The sequence below is a fragment of the Schistocerca cancellata genome, chromosome 2 (genome assembly GCF_023864275.1).
Source record: "Schistocerca cancellata isolate TAMUIC-IGC-003103 chromosome 2, iqSchCanc2.1, whole genome shotgun sequence".
Classification (NCBI taxonomy): domain Eukaryota; kingdom Metazoa; phylum Arthropoda; class Insecta; order Orthoptera; family Acrididae; genus Schistocerca; species Schistocerca cancellata.
In genome coordinates this window covers 753,464,022-753,485,310 of record NC_064627.1, presented here as the reverse complement: position 1 = coordinate 753,485,310, position 21,289 = coordinate 753,464,022, and the positions used below count along the sequence as shown (strand labels likewise).

Sequence of the window (21,289 nt, the reverse complement as noted above, 5' to 3'; positions counted from 1 at the left end):
GAACAAACTGCTGGGGTCATCGGTCCCTAGACTTACACTCTACTTTAACTTATGCTAAGAACAATACACACACCCATGCCCGAGGGAGGACTTCGAGCCTCCGGCGGGAGAAAATGAGTAACAGGTCCTGCTTTTGTTGTTAGAGGACACACTAGAGAATTGTCATTCGAGATTACCAAACAGCATAAGCGAGTAACAGAGACTAAACAACGTTTGATTGAAAAGTTCACCGACGCTCCTTAGCACGACCAGCTACTTCACTACAAGCACCGGATGCCGCGCTCCCCTTCCTGTTCTACCACCCGATGAGAAGATAAACACGCTCTGCAAGTGGATTCCCAAACCGGCCAAACACGTCCTTCATGGAGATCCATAAATACCAACACTTGAAAGGACGATGCACTTGGAAACAGTCTCCGTTGCCAGAGACTGAAACGCGTGTTACTGTTGTGGGACCAAATTTGAATGCCAGTGGTGGAAGAAATTTGGCAGCCACGAGGAGGGTAGGTGTTGGTAAACAGTTCGTTATTTACCAGATATACCGTCAACTTCTCCGTCGTCTCTAACGGAGTGTGAGCACATAACATTGTGCTTTTTCAGTTCTTCCCGGCAGTATTTTACAAAATAATTTGCGGGTGTCCTGTCGGTTGTTGATGCCTAAAGGAGACAATATTTCAGAGACCTATCCTGTCGACTTCATCATGATTGTGGCAGGATGGATCGTCCGGCCTTTCAACACCAGCAACCGCCATTACTACCGCGGATTATTTTATTACGTGGCATAGCTGCTGATGATCCATAAGTCTGATGGGTGCGATAAGCTCAGCGATCAACCGTCATTTACACTTCCCGATGCGAGATCTGGGTACAGAGTTTTTATTCATTACAGAGTTCTCATACGTTATCGATAACCATCAATTCCTTAGGATACACACTGAGGCGACGAAGTCATAGGATAGCGATATGCACATATGCAGGTGGCGGTAGTATAGTGTACACAAGGTATAAAAGCGCAGTGCCCTGGCGAGGCTGTCATTAGCACACAAGTGATTCATGTGAAAAGGTTTCCGACATGATTATGGCCGCCTGACAGAAATTAACAAAATCAATGTGTGTGTGAAATCTTATGGGACTTAACTGCTAAGATCACCAGTCCCTAAGCTCACACACTACTTAACCTGTATTATCGTAAGAACAAACACACACACACACACACACACACACACACATGCCCGAGGGAGGACTCTAACCTCCGCCGGGACCAACCGCACAGTCCAGGACTGCAGCGACTCAGACCGCTTGGCTAATCCCGCGCGGCCAAAAATTAACAGACTTTGAACGCGGAATAGTTGGAGGTGGACGTATGGGACAGTCCATTTTGGAAATCGTTAGGGAATTCAACATTCCGAGATCCACAGTGCCAAGAGAGTAGCCGGCCGCTGTGGACGAACGGTTCTAGACGCTTCAGTCCGGAACGGCGCTGCTGCAGTCGCAGGTTCGAATCCTGCCTCGGGCAAGGATGCGTGTGATGTGCTTAGGTTAGTTGGGTTTACGTAGTTCCAAGTCTAGGGGACTGATGACCTCAGATGTTAAGTCCCACAGTGCTTAGAGCCATCTGAACCATTTTGTCTAGAGAGTACCGAGAATACCAAATGCCAGGTATTAACTTTCTCCACGGACAACGCATTGGCCGACAGCCTTCACGTAACAACCGACAGGAGTGGTGTTTGCGTACAGTTGTCAGTGCTAATAGACAAATACCATTGCGCGAAATAACCGCAGACGTCAATGTCGGACGCACGACGACCGTATCTGTTAGGGCAGTGCGGCGAAATGTGGCGTTAATGGCTATGGCAGCAGACGACCGCTGCAGCGCCTGCAGCGTCTTTCCTGGGTACGTGACCATATCGGTTAGACCCTAGACGACTGGAAAACCGTAGGCTGGTGGCTCCTTAATGATGTGCGCTCTTGCCCAGCTCAACCGATCACTGACTGGAAATGGTTATGTTCGCCTACTCGGAGATCATTTGAAGTCACTCATGGACGTTATGTTCCCAAACAACGATGGAATTTTTATGGATGCCAATGCGTCATGTCACAGGGACACAATTGTTCGCGACTGGTTTGAAGAACATTCTGGACAATTAGAGCGAAGGAAAGGAACATCTGAGAGAAGGATGAAAACAGTAAAATATTCCGGGATATCATGTCGCGGTGAGTGGATTTCACATTAAAACCCAACGTTTCGTCCCCATCTGCGGAGTTCATTTTCAATGGAAATCCATTCGACCACAGGATAATAGTCCGGAACATTTTATGAGACATTTCCGGACGTGAAAGTTTATATTTTATGGGGGTAAAAATATTTTCAAATTAAGTGGCTGGACAACCGCTTGGTATGTCACAGCGTTTCACCCATACGATTCCGCATTTTCAGGTAAAAACGTCTTTTTTAAAATGCTTGAAATATTATTCTCGCAGTTCTCTAGCACACTATTTTATTACAGCTTTTGAAAACACACACAAAATGATCCGTGACTGTTTTACTGTAGATAATTCTTACAACGAACAGACATCAAAAATCTAGTACTTATTGTGATCTTTACAGGTGATCAAACATATAACCGGTGAAGGTAATCAACTATTCCCCTGTTCTTGACCGCTCTTATTTCATGTGCATTTCTCAGTATTCTGATGAAGTCTGATAGAAAGTGAGTCAAATGGTTTATTAAAAACTGCAATTCTCACACAAAGTAGTGATTCACACGCATTATTACGGTCTAGAATTCTACTTGCAAATGGTCAATTAAGCTACACCCACTCCTAAAGATGTGCTGTTCCTCCTCTTGAGGCGAATTCAATGATACTGGTCATGATTTCAGTGGCTCTCCTGTACATTACGGAGAGAAATCCGATAGAGCATTTTTTTTTAAATTTTTCCCCTGTATCTACATTCTTGTGAAGACCTACAATTACTATATTTTGGTAATTGTTTTCTTTTGCAAACTTTCTGTGACTGTATTATGCATACAGTCTGTGAGGACAAATAACTTGTTTGTTTATTGTGAGGCAGCGTGTTCCGCCCATCTGCTGATTACATTAGTCCTGAACAGGGTTATGCCACGCAATAAGCTGCGCTCACCACCGTAGACGGAAGGCGAGCTGGTCTTTTACTACGCAGCGGCACTGTATTTAGTCGGCATAAACGTAAGCCCTCGCACTCCGCCGCCGCCTTTGTTCCGGCGGCGACAATACACAGGAGCACTGCTGCCTGCACGATGCAAAGCAAGCCCGTATTGCGGTAACCTCGGGACAAAACACACAACGCATGGCAAACTGCATCAATACGCTCACGCAGTCTCCCATTTTATCTGTATCTCCAATAAATACTCGTAATACATATAAAAGCGCTGTGTTCCAAGTAATTTCTACGACACTGCAGCTTGGTTTAAGATTTTTTTATTTATAGCGATGACCATGTGATACGTGTTGTACCAGTTGTCTTTTAACAACTTAGTCTGACATGGGCTTTGCCCCTTTGCTTTCAAACCCTACAGCGGCTCTTCCACGGTGCTACGAAAGTAGTACCGCTGAGAGGAATGGTACAGAGGGAATTTGGCTGATTCACACGTCGGGCGTGATATGTGTAGAATGGATTTATTGGTAGCTCGTATCTGCCGAAAGGCGGGGATCTGGGTTCGTCGCGCGGGTAGCCGTTCGATCTCAAACGCCTTGTCACGGTTCGCGCGGCTACCCTCATCGGAGGTTCGAGTCCTCACTTGGGCATGTGTGTGTGTGTGTGTGTGTGTGTGTGTGTGTGTGTGTGTGTGTTTTGTCGTTAGTTTAAGTTAGATTAAGTAGTGTGTAAGCCTAGAGACCTCAGCAGTTTGATCCCATAGGAACTTGCCATTACCACCGGATCTGGGTTCAAATCTCGGCCCCGGCACAATTTTAATTTGGTAAATGCACTTGTTTATCCGTTCCCACTTCTACCGGTTTGGAGGTTTTCATATAGAGAAATTTCCTAAGAAATTGGTATTGCTCAATTTCAACTGCGCTGAGAAGTCCTCCTCTTGTGTGTGTCTCGTACAGTTGCTGCCGCACTCCACATCTCTGTCGCCAAAAGCCGAGATCTCGCCATTCTTCCTCATGCTCTTTCCTTCATCGTATCTTGGATATCCATTAGCCACCCTTTTGTGGTCTTCCTCTTCTTCTCCTATCAGGGGGTTGCCATTAAAGTACTCTCTCTGGCCATTCTTTTGACATGCCACAACCACCCTAACTGTCTTTCTTCTATTCTATCCGTAATACTATATAGGATCTGCGTCCTTTCTCTTATTTAATCATTTCTTACGCAAGCCAAATCGGGAAATTCTACATGCTGTTCTAGAGAGCTTCACTGCAAATTTAAAATCACTCAACAGAGGAAAGTCCAGTGGACCTGACGGGATACCAATTCGATTCTACACAGAGTACGCAAAAGAACTTGCCCCCCTTCTAACAGCCGTGTACCGCAAGTCTATAGAGGAACGGAAGGTTCCAAATGATTGGAAAAGACCACAGGTAGTTCCAGTTTTCAAGAAGGGTCGTCGAGCAGATGCGCAAAACTATAGGTCTATATCTCTGACATCGATCTGTTGTAGAATTTTAGAACATGGTTTTTGCTCGCGTATCATGTCATTTCTGGAAACCCAGAATCTACTCTACAGGACTCAACATGGATTCCGGAAACAGCGAGCGTGTGAGACCCAACTCGCTTTATTTGTTCATGAGACCCAGAAAATATTAGATACAGGCTCCCAGGTAGGTGCCATTTTCCCTGACTTCCGGAAGGCGTTCGATACAAAAAATGGTTCAAATGGCTCTGTGCACTATGCGACTTAACTTCTGAGGACATCAGTCGCCTAGAGCTTAGAACTAATTAAACCTAACTAACCTAAGGACATCACACACATCCATGCACGAGGCAGGATTCGAACCTGCGACCGTAGCGGTCGCTCGGTTCCAGACTGTAGCGCCTAGAACCGCACGGCCACTCTGGCCGGCCTCGTTCGATACAGTTCCGCACTGTCGCCTGATGATGAAGTAAGAGCCTACGGAATATCAGACCAGTTGTGTGGCTGGATTGAAGAGTTTTTAGCAAACAGAACACAGCATGTTTTTCTCAATGGAGAGACGTCTACAGACGTTAAAGTAACCTCTGGCGTGCCACAGGGGAGTGTTATGGTACCATTCTTTTCACAATATATATAAATGACCTAGTAGATAGTGTCGGAAGTTCCATGAGGCTTTTCGCGGATGATGTAGTATACAGAGAAGTTGCAGCATTAGAAAACTGCAGCGAAATGCAGGAAGATCTGCAGCGGATAGGCACTTGGTGCAGGTAGTGGCAAGTGACCCTTAACATAGATAAATGTAATGTATTGCGAATACATAGAAAGAAGGATCCTTTATTGTATGATTATATGATTGCGGAACAAACATTGGTAGCAGTTACTTCTGTAAAATATCTGGGAGTATGCGTGCTGAACGATTTGAAGTGGAATGATCATATAAATGTAATTGTTGGTAAGGCGGGTGCCAGGTTGAGATTCATTGGGATAGTCCTTAGAAAATGTAGTCCATCAACAAACGAGGTGGCTTACAAAACACTCGTTCGACCTATACTTGAGTATTGCCCATCAGTGTGGGATCCGTACCAGGTCGGGTTGACAGAGGAGATAGAGAAGATCCAAAGAAGAGCGGCGCATTTCGTCACAGGGTTATTCGGTAAGCGTGATAGCGTTACGGAGATGTTTAGCAAACTCAAGTGGCAGACTCTGCAAGAGAGGCGCTCTGCATCGCGGTGTAGCTTGCTGTCCAGGTTTCTAGACGGTGCGTTTCTGGATGAGGTATCGAATATATTGCTTCCCCCTACTTATACCTCCCGAGGAGTTCACGAATGTAAAATTAGAGAGATTTGAGCGCGCACGGAAGCTTTCCGGCAGTCGTTCTTCCCGCAAACCATACGCGACTGGAACAGGAAAGGGAGATAATGACAGTGGCACGTAAAGTGCCCTCCGCCACACATCGTTGGGTGGCTTGCGGAGTATAAATGTAGATGTAGATGTAATGCTGCAAGACTTATTTATTTCTGTGCGTTCCCAACACTCGCTCCTGAACTTGTTATTCGTTCTACGTTGGATTTCTTATCGCATTTATGACGACCAAGATCCCAGTCAAAAGCTAAGAAGTCAACACGCAAAATGCGAGAAATACCTGACAACTTAGGACTGGCAGTCCACTCGTCTGTTACCGTAAACCTTTACGCAAATGTGCAAAGCCAGGAAAGTACAGAAAGCTTAATGTCTAAAAACAGGCATCCAAACACCATCACAGGAAACAAGTCTCTATTAGTTCGATGAGGTTTCGGGATTGCAGCCGTCACGGACACTCACCCGAAGACGGCTGGACGATTGCCAGCCGAAATATTGTGGCAACACGATCCCGAAACCTCATCGAACATTCAGTACGCCGGGAAAACTTCAAGAATCACAAGTCTCTATTTGAACAGGCGCATATTAGTGATACCAGCTGAAGATTGTTGATGAGACTAGTCGTCTACCCGATGAGACGCGAAATCGCTACATTATTATTGTAATACTGTTACAGTAAAACATTTTATGCTCTCGAACAGCAATAAATTTATCTGAAAGTATGTTGAAAAAAGTCGCATCGCTATAACAACACATAATATTGCCCTCAAGCGGGAGTGGGACGCTGCGAGTGCGATTTTGCTGTACAATAGACGAACGGAATTTCTTAACGGTACAAAATAACGACTTGGCAGTAAACGTTAATTGCAGAAGGGGCGACCGCCTAATTGTGCGGGTCTACTGGCGTACCACAGCCCAGAGACGATCATTACCTTGTCGCTAATTATGCTTGTTCCCTGGTTTAACTCTCAGCGATTCGTTCCACTGCCTAGCTCAGTGGTATCACAAGCATTGTATTCACCGATATAACGTACGCTTTTCAACAGGATTCGAAGTAACGCCGCCAGTCGTAAGCATTAACGGCGATCATAAGGTCGGCACTCTGGTGACTAGAAATATCTTTGCAATAAGTTTCCTTTAATTCACGTATATGGTCACAAACTTTTTGTTAACAGATTACCGGTTTCGGTCTTTAATAACCATCATCAGATCTGTGATGTTATTTATATGTATTTGACGATGCTGGTGCTGCTTCCGCATTTAACATTTGACGATGCCACTATGGCTGCAGTACATTAGGACTTTGTTTTTATGAAACAGATCTGCTGATGGTCATTAAAGACCGAAACCGGTAATCTGTTAACAAAACGTTTGTGACCATAGACGTAAATTAAAGGAAACTTATTACATATACGCCCGCAATCTCGTGGTCGTGCGGTAGCGTTCTCGCTTCCCACGCCCGGGTTCCCGGGTTCGATTCCCGGCGGGGTCAGGGATTTTATCTGCCTCGTGATGGCTGGGCGTTGTGTGCTGTCCTTAGGTTAGTTAGGTTTAAGTAGTTCTAAGTTCTAGGGGACTGATGACCATAGATGTTAAGTCCCATAGAGCTCAGAGCCATTTTTTTTAATTACATATACGGGTCACTGTTTTTTCGCGACAATGTCGCAGCTTGTGATATCTTTGCAACATGTGGCGATAACGTGTCCAGATGTATAGTCGGCGAAATGTGTTCGTAGCTCTGAAATACATACAGAGCTTTCAAATTACCTCACAATGGAACGGAATGTTCAAGACTGTGGGTCAGAAATTATCTCTCTTAAAGAAACTTGACAACAATGGATACAGATTCAGATTATACGCAAACATGTGTTCATATATTTGTAAGTTGCTTTCTTCATCTAATCAGGCATTCTTCATATCTTACCAACATACTCATTATGACGTAAGTATTAAATTTGGCATGGAATATAACTTTTACAAAGTATAATATGAGGACACCGTAAAATAAGTAAGGGCACCAAAGAGGAGAATAATAAATATTATTGTATAGGTACGTAGATTATTGCTATCGCGCCAATAAACCTGAAGAAAGAGGAGGGAAGTAAGTAAGAAGGAAGGGAAAAGTACATGGGAAAACGACGGATAATAAATAATGTAGAATGGAGAAAAACAATATGTAGCAATTTAAAAAAGCAGAAGACCCATGGAAGAAAACATGGAAATCTGCTTCACTTTACTGGGCAAAAGAAAAAGCAGTTACGTTAATTTCTTTGACAAATTACAGGGATGACCAAATGAAAAGTCATCTTTCTGACAAACGCAACATGGTGTATTTTTCGAAGACTGAGGAGCAGATTTTTCAATGGGCGGCATCCTAACGAGATTCATAAAATTATATAAAAAACTAAACTCTGGACGAACAGACATGAAGGCCCAACGGCACCGACCGGCCGCCATGTTAATCTCAGCTCACAAGCGCCCCTGGAAGTGGATCCGGAGGGGCATGTGGTCAGCACACAGCTCTCCCGGCCGTATGTCTGTTTATGAGACCGGAGCTGCTGCTTTTCAAATCAAGTAGCTCCTCAGTTTGCCTCACAAGGGCTGAGTGCGTCCTGCTTGCCAACAACGCTCGGCAGACCGAATGGTCATCCATGCAAGTGCTGGGCCCAGCCCGACAGCGCTTAACTTCGGTGATCTGACGGGAACCGGTATTACCACTGCGGCAAGGCCGTTGGCTAGTAAAATTATATAGGTTGAGTAAGATAACAATGCATTAAAGAGCAATGAGGTAGCGCCGAATAGCTGTTTCTTTCCTGAATCATTAATGAGAACTGAAAGGTGGTATCCCTGTCAACGAGGACACTGATCCCGTCGGTGGAACAGAAATCAGTCGCGGCGCTCGTTAAGAAACTATTAAGATAGTGGCTAGGTGATAAATAAATTACAAGTGGACCTGCAGACACTCCTCTACTGAAAGCTAAAGAAATGTACTGGACGACAGTGGGACGCCTGTGCCCTTCCGGATCTAATTAACGTCACTGTTGTTATAAACCTTTCTCATAACGTCACTCCAGCTCTTGTATACGGAGAAGCCAAAATGGAACTACACCGGAAAATGTTCATATATCTTATGCGAAATAAGTCACCTTAGTTCATGAAAAGGATAACTGGTTTTTGCACTTTTTCTGTCCAGTTTCCTAATAATCTCTCTGCTATTCAAATTCCGTTGTCACGAACCCCAGAAAACATTTTTCGAGAAAGTTTTATTCTGAGCGCCCCATAAAACCTCTTCGGTTTCCTAGTAGAACATGTCATTTAATCTGATGCAATGCACAGAAAACTGAAATTGTAGAATTTTAATAGACGGTAAAGTCGAGCTACTGCACTAAATTGAAAGATGACCACAGAAATACCTGCACAGGAAAATATAAGCAAAATGAAGGAGTAATTACTGTAATTGAAGTCCCGCCTTATTCGTATTTGGTGTATTGACGAACCTCTTTATTGGAAGGTAATGCCTCTACTTACGAGACGTGTTGGGCGATGTGCGTGAAGTCGCCAGCGTGTTTCTGAACTAATGCAACTAAAAAAAAGGAGGTTCCAATGGCTCTGAGCACTACGGGACCTAGCATCTGAGGCCATCAGTCCCCTAGACTTAGAACTAGTTAAACCTAACTAACCTAAGGACATCACACACATCCATGCCCGAACCTGCGACCGTAGTAGCACCGCGGTTCCGGACTGAAGTGCCTAGAACTGCTCGGCCACAGCGGCCGGCAATGCAACTCCATGTCATTAACACTGAACGTAACCACTATCAAATTCTGTACCTTTTCTTTCCCGCATTTAGTATGATATTCAAGTTTTTGCACGAAGCGCCAGGGCCCATCACTTGCATCAGATTTGACGCGATTTCTGTGGTGACTGCGTAACCACCAAGACACCAGATGTCAGCATCCGTTAGTTTCATCTGTGCGGTTCACTGGTGACAGGATCGTCATCACTGGGAACTGCACGTAACGTTGAATCAACACATCCTACATTAACTCCAGCAACTCTCCAGTCTTCAACAATATGCTGAGTCATGTGCAGACAGGCCCGCAGGTCTAAGTACCATTTCTACGTTTAAATGCCAAATTTTTGTTCGGATATCTACTTTCTGGACATGTTCCCTTCAGGTAAAAGTTTTGTTCTTGCGCAGTGAAGCACTGCGTCTGACGCAGTGACGCACTGCATCTGATTGGAGTGGGGTTTGGGGAGTAAGGGTCGCTTAAGTTATACGAGTTATATGAGACAATGCCAACAAGCAGAAAATTCATTTCTGACGACAGCGTACCAGAGGAAGGTGATCACCGTGCTGTATGCTGTAACAGCTGACTCGGCTGCCAAACATACCGCACTTGTGACTTAAATCTCCATTTACCAGTGATAGTTACAGTTGCGAAGTTTCCCGCATGCCGTTTCAGTAGGTGATGCCAGAAGTCGAGACACCAATGTCCTCTTGTGAGTTCTGGCAACTTCATCGAAATAATACGCACCCATGTCACAATTCAACGGAATCATAACAGGTCGGCGGAGATAACGTTGTTCAGCTAATCTGTCAAGTTATTTCTTTCCCCTGTTGGATGAATAGCACCAGTTGCACCTAGGTCATCACATTTGAAGCGATACCTTACACTGAGCCAAGAGAGAGAAATAACTGCTACCCTGTGTACATAGCAATCCAAGCAGTCGTGGGTTCTGACTTAAGAAAAAATCTGACAAAACATAAGTTGGAGTCGCTAGTCGTAATTTACAGTCAATTTTATTTATCTCAGTATTTCCAAATATATTCGCGTCATGTATTATTTGAAAACTACTGTTTTCTTCAAAAATCAAAAGTTTATATTCTCCTCAGCCTATAAAAACGAAATTTGAGTTGTTAAAGTAGACACATTAAAAAAAATACTTTTGAACTGTGTCTGCTAACATGTTTGACAAGACGCAATGCTACCTTACCTCTGACGGTGTATTTGCAACGAATGATAATACTGACGAATAGATAACGATGGCAACTACGGTATTTACGATTGGAAAACTGTCCTGTGTGACAAAACTAGCTCGCGAGTAGGTATCAGAGAGAAGAAGAATCACGTGATACCTAAGAAGAATGTGGACAGAGGAATTGCAAAAGGTAATAATGCTTAATTCGTGAACAGGACGGAGATGATGATGTTATGAAGATGAGAAGGAAAGGAGCCCTAGGAATTCTGTATTATTGTTGCCAATATATCTGAAGCTGACCGGTCCGTACTCTGGTAGAAGTCTAAACGCCTGGAAAACAAGATTATTCCTTACAAGGCTATATTAGGAGGTGTAAAAACTGTTTAAGTCTGATGTGAAGTACTCTACTGTCGTGACAACTGTAGGGTAACCGAAGCTTGGAGCCTGATCAGGAACACTGGGGCGCAGTCGAACCCCACAGGTAGCGACCTCTTCAAAGAGTGGAGAGACTTCTCGTGCATCTTTGTGGTTGCTTTGCATCTATATAGAACGCACGTGGACCAAGATCGCCTTTGTAATCTATAGGTTGGCGTGGGCGAATACAGACGTTAGACCGATTCCTCATGACCAAATCTGATTTTCTCCAGAGTATGTAACGGGGTCCATTCATTCAGACTCAAGACACCAAAACTAGCTTCTTGCATAAGGATGCAGCGACAGTTATGTACAAGTCGGTGAAGTGGCGAAAAAATTCGAGGGCCTGAACCAAACCTTCTATTCGTGCTATCGGCGGTGAGACATTGACTCGGATTAGGGAGGATGGCGATTCAGGTATCCATTCGACCATCCTGATTTACGTTTTCCTTGGCGTGTGTACGTCGCTTACGACAAATGCCAAGATGGTTCCTTTGAAAGGCACGGACGGTTTCCTTCTATATCTTTCCCCTTGCGGTCGGTCTCTAATGACCTCGCCGTCGACTGGACGTTAGTCACTAATTTTCCTTAATCATATACGGACTACAAATCTATAATTTTAGACAATTAGTTCATATCAAAGTTCTCAAAAACAATCGTAAACAGCGCTACACCTAGGCAAACCTGCAAGCAAAGCAAGTTACGACCTGGCCATAGCGGGAGGACCGTCGCGTTAACGTCCAAGAAAAAGGAGGCGTTGCAATAATAGCGTACACTACAATATTCATACAAGGGGGCGCTCACACGATACACACTTGTACGCCGATGTCCAGAATGGAACAACCAATAACATTTACTGGCCATTTTTCTGCAATACTTGTCATGTACTATCACTGTGACAATTATCTGTTCACAATGTAATACATATTAATCTATGTTTCGTGTGAATAAACCCCTGGCCGAAAATTCTGATGCTTAAATCTAATGTTGTAGGTCTTTTTTCTTTTGTTTTGAGGTTGTGTAGACCCTTTCAAACATCATAATTCTTATTCTGGCAGCTTTTCAAACCAAATACCACAGTAAAACTTTTTCAGACTTTTCTCGCTGGCCCCCTGTGTGTTTAAATATGTGGAGTTTTTTAAAGTTGAGGTTTCTCTCTATTGTGCACGATATAGCAGATGTTGCTGCCTAACAACTTATTTCATGTGATTCGATGGCTCAGCAGTAAAGCGCCAAAGAATTTTAGGGAAGTGTGGTTCATCTGTAACGTACCCAGCGTACAGCACTAGTGTGACACATTCTTGAGTACTGCTCGAGTGTCTGGGATCCCCACCAGGTCGGATTAAAGGAAAACATTGAAGCAATTCAGGGGAAGGGGGGGTTTCCAAATTTGATAACGGTAGGTTCAATCAACCAACGAGTATTGCCAAGATGCTTCGTGCACAAAAGTTGGACTCCATGGAGGGAAGACAGCGTTCTTTTCGCAGAATAGTATTGAGAAAATTTAGAGAACCCACATCTGAAGCTGACTGCAGAATGATTCTACTCTGTCCCCAAAGTACATTTCACGTAAGGACTGCGAAGATAAAAGAAATTAGGGCTTGTACGGAGGCATATAGAAAATTGATTTTCCCACGCTCTATTTACGAATGGGACTGGAGAGAAAATTACTTACAGCGGCTCAAGGTAGCCTCCGTCATGCAACGTACGATGCCTTGCGCAGTATGTATGTAGATGTCTACTACAAATTTAAAGGTCTCGGTTTCGACCCTCTGACAATCCTAGGATTTTTTTTTCACTTATCCTTTCTTTCAGCGTTGCCAGTGTTTGTTGACGTGAAAAGTGCCGAGTTGCATCGGGTTCGAGATCCATGTGAAACGCAACGGCGTAACACCCCCAAAACAAACATGCTTAGTAAGGCACTGTGGTGTCCCAAAAATTTTTCGGATTGACGACTGCTTCACCTTTAAGTAACTTACTTTACCATATCGTCAGCGGGGTATTTACCTCCTCCTCCTTTGGGGAAAATACAATGAGGTGACAAAAGCCATGGGATACGTCCTAATATCGTATCGGACTTCCTTTTGCCGGCAAACGAGCTGTAGCAGCTCGACGTGGCATAGACTCAAAAAGTCGCTGGGAAGCCCCCTACGGCTGATCCCGGCGGAGGTTCGAGTCCTCCCTCGGGCATGGGTGTGTGTGTTTGTCCTTAGGATAATTTAGGTTAAGTAGTGTGTAAGCTTAGGGACTGATGACCATAGCAGTTAAGTCCCATAAAATTTCACACACATTTGAACATTTTTCAAGCCCCCTACAGAAATATTGTGCCATGCTGGCTCTACAGCCGTCCAGAATTGCGAAAGTGTGGCCAGTGCAGGAACTGACCTCTCGATTATGTCCCATAAATGTTAGATGGGAGTCCTGTCGGGCGATCAGGGTGGCCAAATCATTCGCTCGAACTGACCACGATGTTCTTCAAACCAATAGTGAGCAACTGTGCCCCGAAGACATTGTGCATCGTCATCCATAAAAATTCCACTGTGGTTTGGGAACGAAGTCCATGTATGGTTGGAAATGGTCTCCAAGTAGCCGAACATAACCACTGCCAGTCCAGTTGGACCAGAGGGCCCAGTGCATTCCTTGTAAACACAGCACACACCATTACAGAGCCACCACCAGCTTGCACAGTGCATTGCTGACCACTTACGTCTAAGGCTTTCTGGGGTTTGCGCCACACTCGAACCCTCCAATCAGCTCTTACCAACTGAAATCGGGACTCACGTGACCACGACCGCGTTTTGCAGTCGTCTAGGGTCCAACCGATATCCTCACGAGCCTAGGACAGGCGCCGCAGGCGATGTTGTGCTGTTAGCAAAGGCATTCACGTCCGTCATCTGCTGCCATAACCCATTAACGCCAAATTTCACCGCACTGTCCTAACGGTTCTTCGTACGTCCCATATTGATTTCTGCGGTTATTTTTCGCAGAGTTGCTTGTCGGTTAGCACTGACAACACTACGCAAACGCCGCTGCCCTCGGTGGTTAAGTAAAGGCCTCCGGTCACTGCGATATCCATGCTGGGAGGTAATGCCTGTAATCTGGTGTTATCGACACACTCTTGACATTGTGGATCTCGAAATTTTGAATTCTCTAACTATTTGACAGAGCCCCAGGAGTAGACAACATTCCATTAGAACTACTGATGGCCTTGGGAGAGCCAGTCCTGACAAAACTCTACCATCTGGTGAGGAAGATGTATGAGACAGGCGAAATACCCTCAGACATCAAGAAGAAGAAAATAATTCCAATCCCAAAGAATGCAGGTGTTGACAGATGTGAAAATTACCGAACTATCAGTTTAATAAGTTACAGCTGCAACATACTAACACGAATTCTCTACAGACGAATGGAAAAACTGGTAGAAGCTGACCTCGGGGAACATCGGTTTGGATTCCGTAGAAATATTGGAACACGTGAGGCAATACTGACCTTACGACTTATCTTAGAAGAAAGATTAAGGAAAGGCAAACCTACGTTTCTAGCATTTGTGGACTTAGAGAAAGCTTTTGACAATGTTGACTGGAATACTCTCTTTCAAATTCTGAAGGTGGCAGAGGTAAAATATAGGGAGCGAAAGGCTATTTAGAATTTGTACAGAAAGCAGATGGCAGTTCTAAGAGTCGAGGGGTACGAAGGGGAAGCAGTGGTTGGGAAGGGAGTGAGACAGGGTTATAGCCTCTCCCCGATGTTATTCTGTCTGTATATTGAGCAAGCAGTAAAGGAAACAAAAGAAAAATTCGGAGTAGGTATTAAAATCCATGGAGAAGAAATAAAAACTTTGAGGTTCGCCGATGACATTGTAATTCTGTCAGAGACAGCAAAGGACTTGGAAGAGCAGTTGAATGGAATGGACAGTGTCTTGAAAGTAGGATATAAGATGGACATCAACAAAAGCAAAACGAGGATAATGGAATGTAATCGAATTAAGTCGGGTGATGCTGAGGGAATTAGATTAGGAAATGAGACACTTAAAGTAGTAAAGGAGTTTTGCTATTTCGGGAGCAAAATAACTGATGATGGTCGAATTATAGAAGATATAAAATGTAGACTGGCAATGGCAAGGAAAGCGTTTCTGAAGAAGAGAAATTTTTTAACATCGAGTATAGATTTAAGTGTCAGGAAGTCGTTTCTGAAAGTATTTGTATGGAGTGTAGCCATGTATGGAAGTGAAACGTGGACGATAAATAGTTGAGACAAGAACAGAATAGAAGCTTTCGAAATGTGGTGCTTCAGAAGAATGCTGAAGATTAGATTGGTAGATCACATAACTAATGAGGAGGTATTGAATAGAATTGGGGAGAAGAGGAGCTTGTGGCACAACTTGACAAGAAGAAGGGACCGGTTGGTAGGACATGTTCTGAGGCATCGAGGGATCACAAATTTAGCATTGGAGGGCAGCGTGGAGGGAAAAAATCGTAGAGGGAGACCAAGAGATGAATACACTAAACAGATTCAGAAGGATGTAGGTTACTTTAAGTACTGGGAGATGAAGAAGCTTGCACAGGATAGAGTAGCATGGAGAGCTGCATCAAACCAGTCTCAGGACTGAAGACCACAACAACAACTATTTCCGGTAGACCACAACAACAACTATTTCCGAAATGGAATGTCCCATGCGTCTAACACTTACTACCATTCCGCGTTCAAAGTCTGGCAATTCTCACTGTTCGGTCATAATTACGTTGGATACCGTTTCACATGAATCACCTGAGTACAAATTATGGCTCCGCCAATGCACTGCCTTTTTATACCTTGTGTACTCGATAATATCGGCAACTGTAAATGTGCACATCGCTATCCCACGACTTCAGCGGTCGTGCGTCGAGTGGACAAGGACAATGGCAGCTGCAACCGCGGCGCGCGACCTAGCCCACGGCGCCTTGTGCGTAACGGTGCGCCGGCCGCAGCTGCGGCGGAGGTGCACACAGCTGGCTACCGGCGTCTGCACGCCACGCAAATCGGTCGTCGACCGCCGGCCGGCCAGCAAAAGACGCCGGCACCGCCACTTTCGTCCGACACGCTACGCGCCGCGGTCACTGACCACCTCCCGCTGAGCCGCAGTGCTTCCCAGGACAGCACAAGACGCTCACAGTAAACGGTTATAAAGAAACAAACGGTCTACTGAGTTGTTCTCACTGCTACTGTGTATCTCACAAGGCGTTCCGCTTGAGCAACATTTTCCCGCGTAGTGAATAAAGGATTGTATATCTCATTCTACTGTATCTAGTTTTTGCAAGGCGTCTCACGCGTCTTTGACACTCTTAATAATCCATTAAAAAAAGTGAGATACCAAAATCAGTCTACTGCAAGTGACAGAACGGACGCAAATGGAGAAACTTGTTCTCGTGTAGTTAGCACTCCTAACATGTCTTGTGCGAGATGCAACCAAGTTTCTCTCCTAATAGAACGATATATATTTTTAATGCCATCCGGTAGCTGTTGATGCAAGGAACATATCAAGTTTACAAAAATGAAATGCCTTGGTCCGAACAAGATAGGGAGATTACGGTTTCAGGTCCCCTCAACGCAGCAACAAGCCCGGAATGGGCAAGGTGGTCAGCCACGCTATAGGTGGATGTCTATTACGTCCATTCTTCACGTGTAGTCTATTACGATGGGAAATTTGAAAACTGAGGGCTGTTCATGAACACGGGCAACACTGCAGTGCCGCTCTTCATTTGCGCATGCACCACGTAAAGAAAAAAGATGAGAGCCAGCTTCATTAGGGACCGAGCACAAGCTCCGATTGGACACTGTGTCCTAATTGTTCCATACTACTAGTATCACAATGAGAAGTACTAAGCAAAACTGGCACACGTCTTGCCTTTCAATTAAATGGAGAATCAAATCCTCCAAAAATCCATTCCTTATGACTCAATCAGTAGGCAACGCCACAAGTAACAGATGTCCAATTTCGTAAACATTAGCAATAGCCAATAATTTCATTTTTGCACATTTGATTATCAGGCAACAGAAAAATTGAAAAAAGCCAAGACACAAGAACAAATAGGAACACATTTTAGGAAACTGGGTAACTACGATGTAACTTGAGTTTCCCTCCGTTGGCTTTGAAACGGTAACTCAAACCGAATGTCATCTAACATCACTCAACTACCTTTTACTGTGTGGCCCACAAATATGATTTCATTTGCCTGTTTCTATATAGCACGGAAGGATGACCGTGACGGACACCATCCGTTAATTTACATGCCATATCCGTCAACGTCGCTCGACAATTGTCCCAACTATGGCGATCCGCTTGGTATGAGTGACAGATGGCCGTCTCACGAACACGTAAGAATCATTGGTGCTACTTGTAATGTCTGTCACCACAGAACGATTTCCAGGGTGCAACGAGATATTCTACTATTGTAATATTCTGTGACTATTAATTCGATTCCGAAGTTGCCTTAACTACAGAGGAAAAATGAAGTACAGAAACATAAGGACTTAGGTAGAGTGTCGACATACGGCAGGGGACAGACAGTCTCAGATCCTTTTATAAAGAACTCTGTAAACATTTTCCTTTCTTCGAAAATTGCACCGGGAGACAATGTTACAAAATTAAGATGACACGTAGACACTTACGAGCATTTTACTTTCGTTGAATTATCCGAAGAACCGATTATGGACCTAAAGGCTTATCTGGAACAAGAAACAGCAGCATATACACCTCAGTAAGGCGAGAATCCCATTGGCACCACGAGCGTAGTTCTGTTCATAAAACGACTGTATCACGAATCTTAGTCCTTTTGGATGAGACTAAGAAATAATTACCAGTTCGCTGATCGCTATTTAACAATTTCCTCACTTTACAACAGCGAGGTCAACCAGATACTGAGCAATTTTCCGAGAGATGCTCACTAAATAACTTAAACCAAATGGCACTTTATTGATTACTGGGTTGTACATATTTGAAGTCCCAAACCAATCATCATACTCTCTTACCCATAAAAAACTATAGGTGAAAACAGGAAAAAAGGAATATTACACGAAGAAACGAGGCCCGTCATCGATGTCGTTCAGGAGTGGAATAGAAGCTAGTCGCGAATGTAAGAAACTACCCATCATTTGCCTGAATTGATTAGGCAAATTACGAAACAGCTGAGTGGAAGAGGATTTGATCCCGACCTTCCGAATACTAGTCAGAAGACACCTGCCATTACATCGCCTCGCTCGATGTGAATCAGTATGGTTTATTCTTTGCCTCCCTTTCCTTTTTCGGGAGACGTTTTGATCTTATGAACTGCTCCATCTGGCAGTAGAAAAATACCTGCTGGATGTCTTCAAGGATCCAGCCCTACTCGTGGGGTTTAGGGACTATGGTGAAAAACCTAAATGAAGGTATATACGACGGTATCTGAAAGTTTCCCCCCTTGGCACTGACCAGTGTCTTAAAATTTACAGCCTACCTTAGTTGGTCCGTTCCTTATTCGACTGATGTAGACCGCCAGTCAAGACGCTGTGGATGAGCCTGCTCCACTGTAATACTGAATGGGAACCAGAGTTTCAGGCCACCTCAAATAATGAGAGCGACGTGGACGCAGATGCACGAAACGGGAAGCACGCCTCGTCATCCTCAGCTGGCTGTTTCCGCCCGCCGCAGCTGTCGCGCCTGATGACTGATGGCCTAAACCGAGCGGTAATGTTCTGCTACGAGCTGTGTGTCCTACTCTATGGGCACACAGTCCAGTTAACGCTTCGTGCCAAGGCGCTCACTGTGCTCTTGCTCCTAATATTCAAGTGTCCATGAACAACCGCGAAATTCTAACTTATCGCTGGAATGTTTCACACATTCGTTACCTCGGCCAACTGTAAAATAAATTGCGCAGGGTATGTCTATAGTGAGCTTTATGAGCAGTCGTCTACGACCGCCGTGGTAGGCTTGTTTCACAGTGTTGAAACTGTTGTTACATTAGCCAGCAAAGCTATCAACCCTAGCTGTAAACATCACATTGGGTATATTTACATACACACATACTTACATACATAATTCGATGTCGTTCATTGATAACTACTTCCAGGAAACAAAACAAATGCCTACGGAAGTAAGTCGTTTCCGTCACACTCTATAAACAACCGTCGTTAACCATACTTCAGTAAACTGTCACAAAAAAAAAACAACTCTTACGGTGGTTCAGGATATCTGCTTCGTTCCTTGGAGAAGCTGTTACTATGCATTGTGTGTTTTTAATACGGGGTGGTCAAGGTAAAACCTTCAGTGCTTTGTTTTCCACTACCTTGCAGAAGATGAGACGGCAATGAAATGCATGAATGCAACTGAGACTGGGATCACAAGTATCTGAACGCAGCCAATGAATCTTTGGGTGAGTCCGTATTTTACGACCATGAGTCAACAGCCACCCCTAACAGCGTCCGATCACCCGCTGTGTGCTCACACCCTTCCCCAAGTGTGACTCACCTAATGGTGCCTCCTGTCTGCGGTAAATAAACGCCTAACTAGTACGCACAACTCTTACAACTGTCACTGAACTAGATTACAGTGTAAGTACTCTTCTGTGGCAAACGATGAGCGTCACTGTGACGAACACTTAGAAAACCCATCTTTAAACGAAACAAGACGCGTAAGACACTGATTTGTTTACAGAATGCTAACAAGTTGAACAATGTTGCCAAAGGCTGAGTTAACATGCAGTAATACAAAAAATAAATAAATAAAACAGGAAAGAAGCAACTGAAAATAAACATTACGAATTATTTCTCCCAGGTGCGTTACTGCAAACTCGCTGTAGCTTATGGCGTTGACGCGTTCATGTATCTGGCTTAGCACCTCTTTGTGTGCACTAATAATTGATGATAACCATAGAACAAACATCATTCACAAAACCACAACGCCAGGCACCTTCAGCGACAATGCTAGAACGCGCTTTCAGTTATCAGCAAATAACGGTGCAAAGGAACAACTGATCAACATTAAAGATCTACTCGTATTGATCAGATGACATAGCTACAGTTCCTGTGGTAACAACATCTGATATCTCAGCAAGCAAATGTTGTTAATCACAATTGTTTGAATATTTACATTTGCTTACATCTACAGAGCACTTCATTTTCTGGAAGTTTTCATCGGATTTATACGCAAGTATAACAAACCTCTATTGGCAATGCCACAAGCAGTCAAATTTTTGCAAGAGCACGTAAACACACATTGTAAACAATGGAAAACGACGATGTTTTCGCTCACCTTAAAAACACGTGATGTCTCCTGAAAGCTGATTTGGCGGCGTCCCGCTAACAATTGTTGTGTGAAGAGGGTACCGAAACGGCTTCGGATTACTATAGGCTTCGCACGACGATTTCAGTCATCCACACGAACTCTCGGCACAGAGAAACAGCCGCCAACACAGACCGAGACGCACTACGCTCGCTCACCGCCAGAGATGCTACCAACTACCACGACCCCCACCATGGCGGCCGGCGTCTCGCACTTTCGGCCAATAGCGGCGCAGCTTTCGGTCAGCCAATGGCTGACGCCGTTGCATCGCTCACCGCGCGAAACGCTCTACAGCGCAAGTAAGACGCGATATCTTACTCATCTTCGTTATGCTTTTAATTAAAACTGAATTGATAACAAGGTCGTCTGGAGCTCTATTAACACTGCTAATAAACTTAATGACGTGACAGGCAAGTGTCCGATACATTCTAAAAATGGAAAGGAGATTATGGTAACGTCCCGTCAACGACGATGTTATTTGAGAGTTAACACTCACTTGCTTCTGTTGGACAAGTATGCAGACGGAAATCGGCTGCGTCCTTCCGAAAGGAACCATTATGTGATTTGCCTTAAGTGGTCAGTGGAAGGATAGAAACATTAAATCTGGTTGACCGGATCGAGA

General features: G+C 44.3%; 1 protein-coding gene across 1 annotated transcript in view; it reads right to left on the bottom strand.

Annotated features, from left to right (window-relative positions):
• Positions 1-20,828, bottom strand: part of LOC126162570 (protein singed) — a 351,638-nt gene extending 330,810 nt beyond the window's left edge. Inside the window, exon 1 of the mRNA XM_049919161.1 lies at positions 20,638-20,828. The gene's annotated coding sequence lies outside the window, so the exon portion shown is untranslated. The remainder of the gene's footprint in view (positions 1-20,637) is intronic.
• Positions 20,829-21,289: the final 461 nt, after the last annotated feature.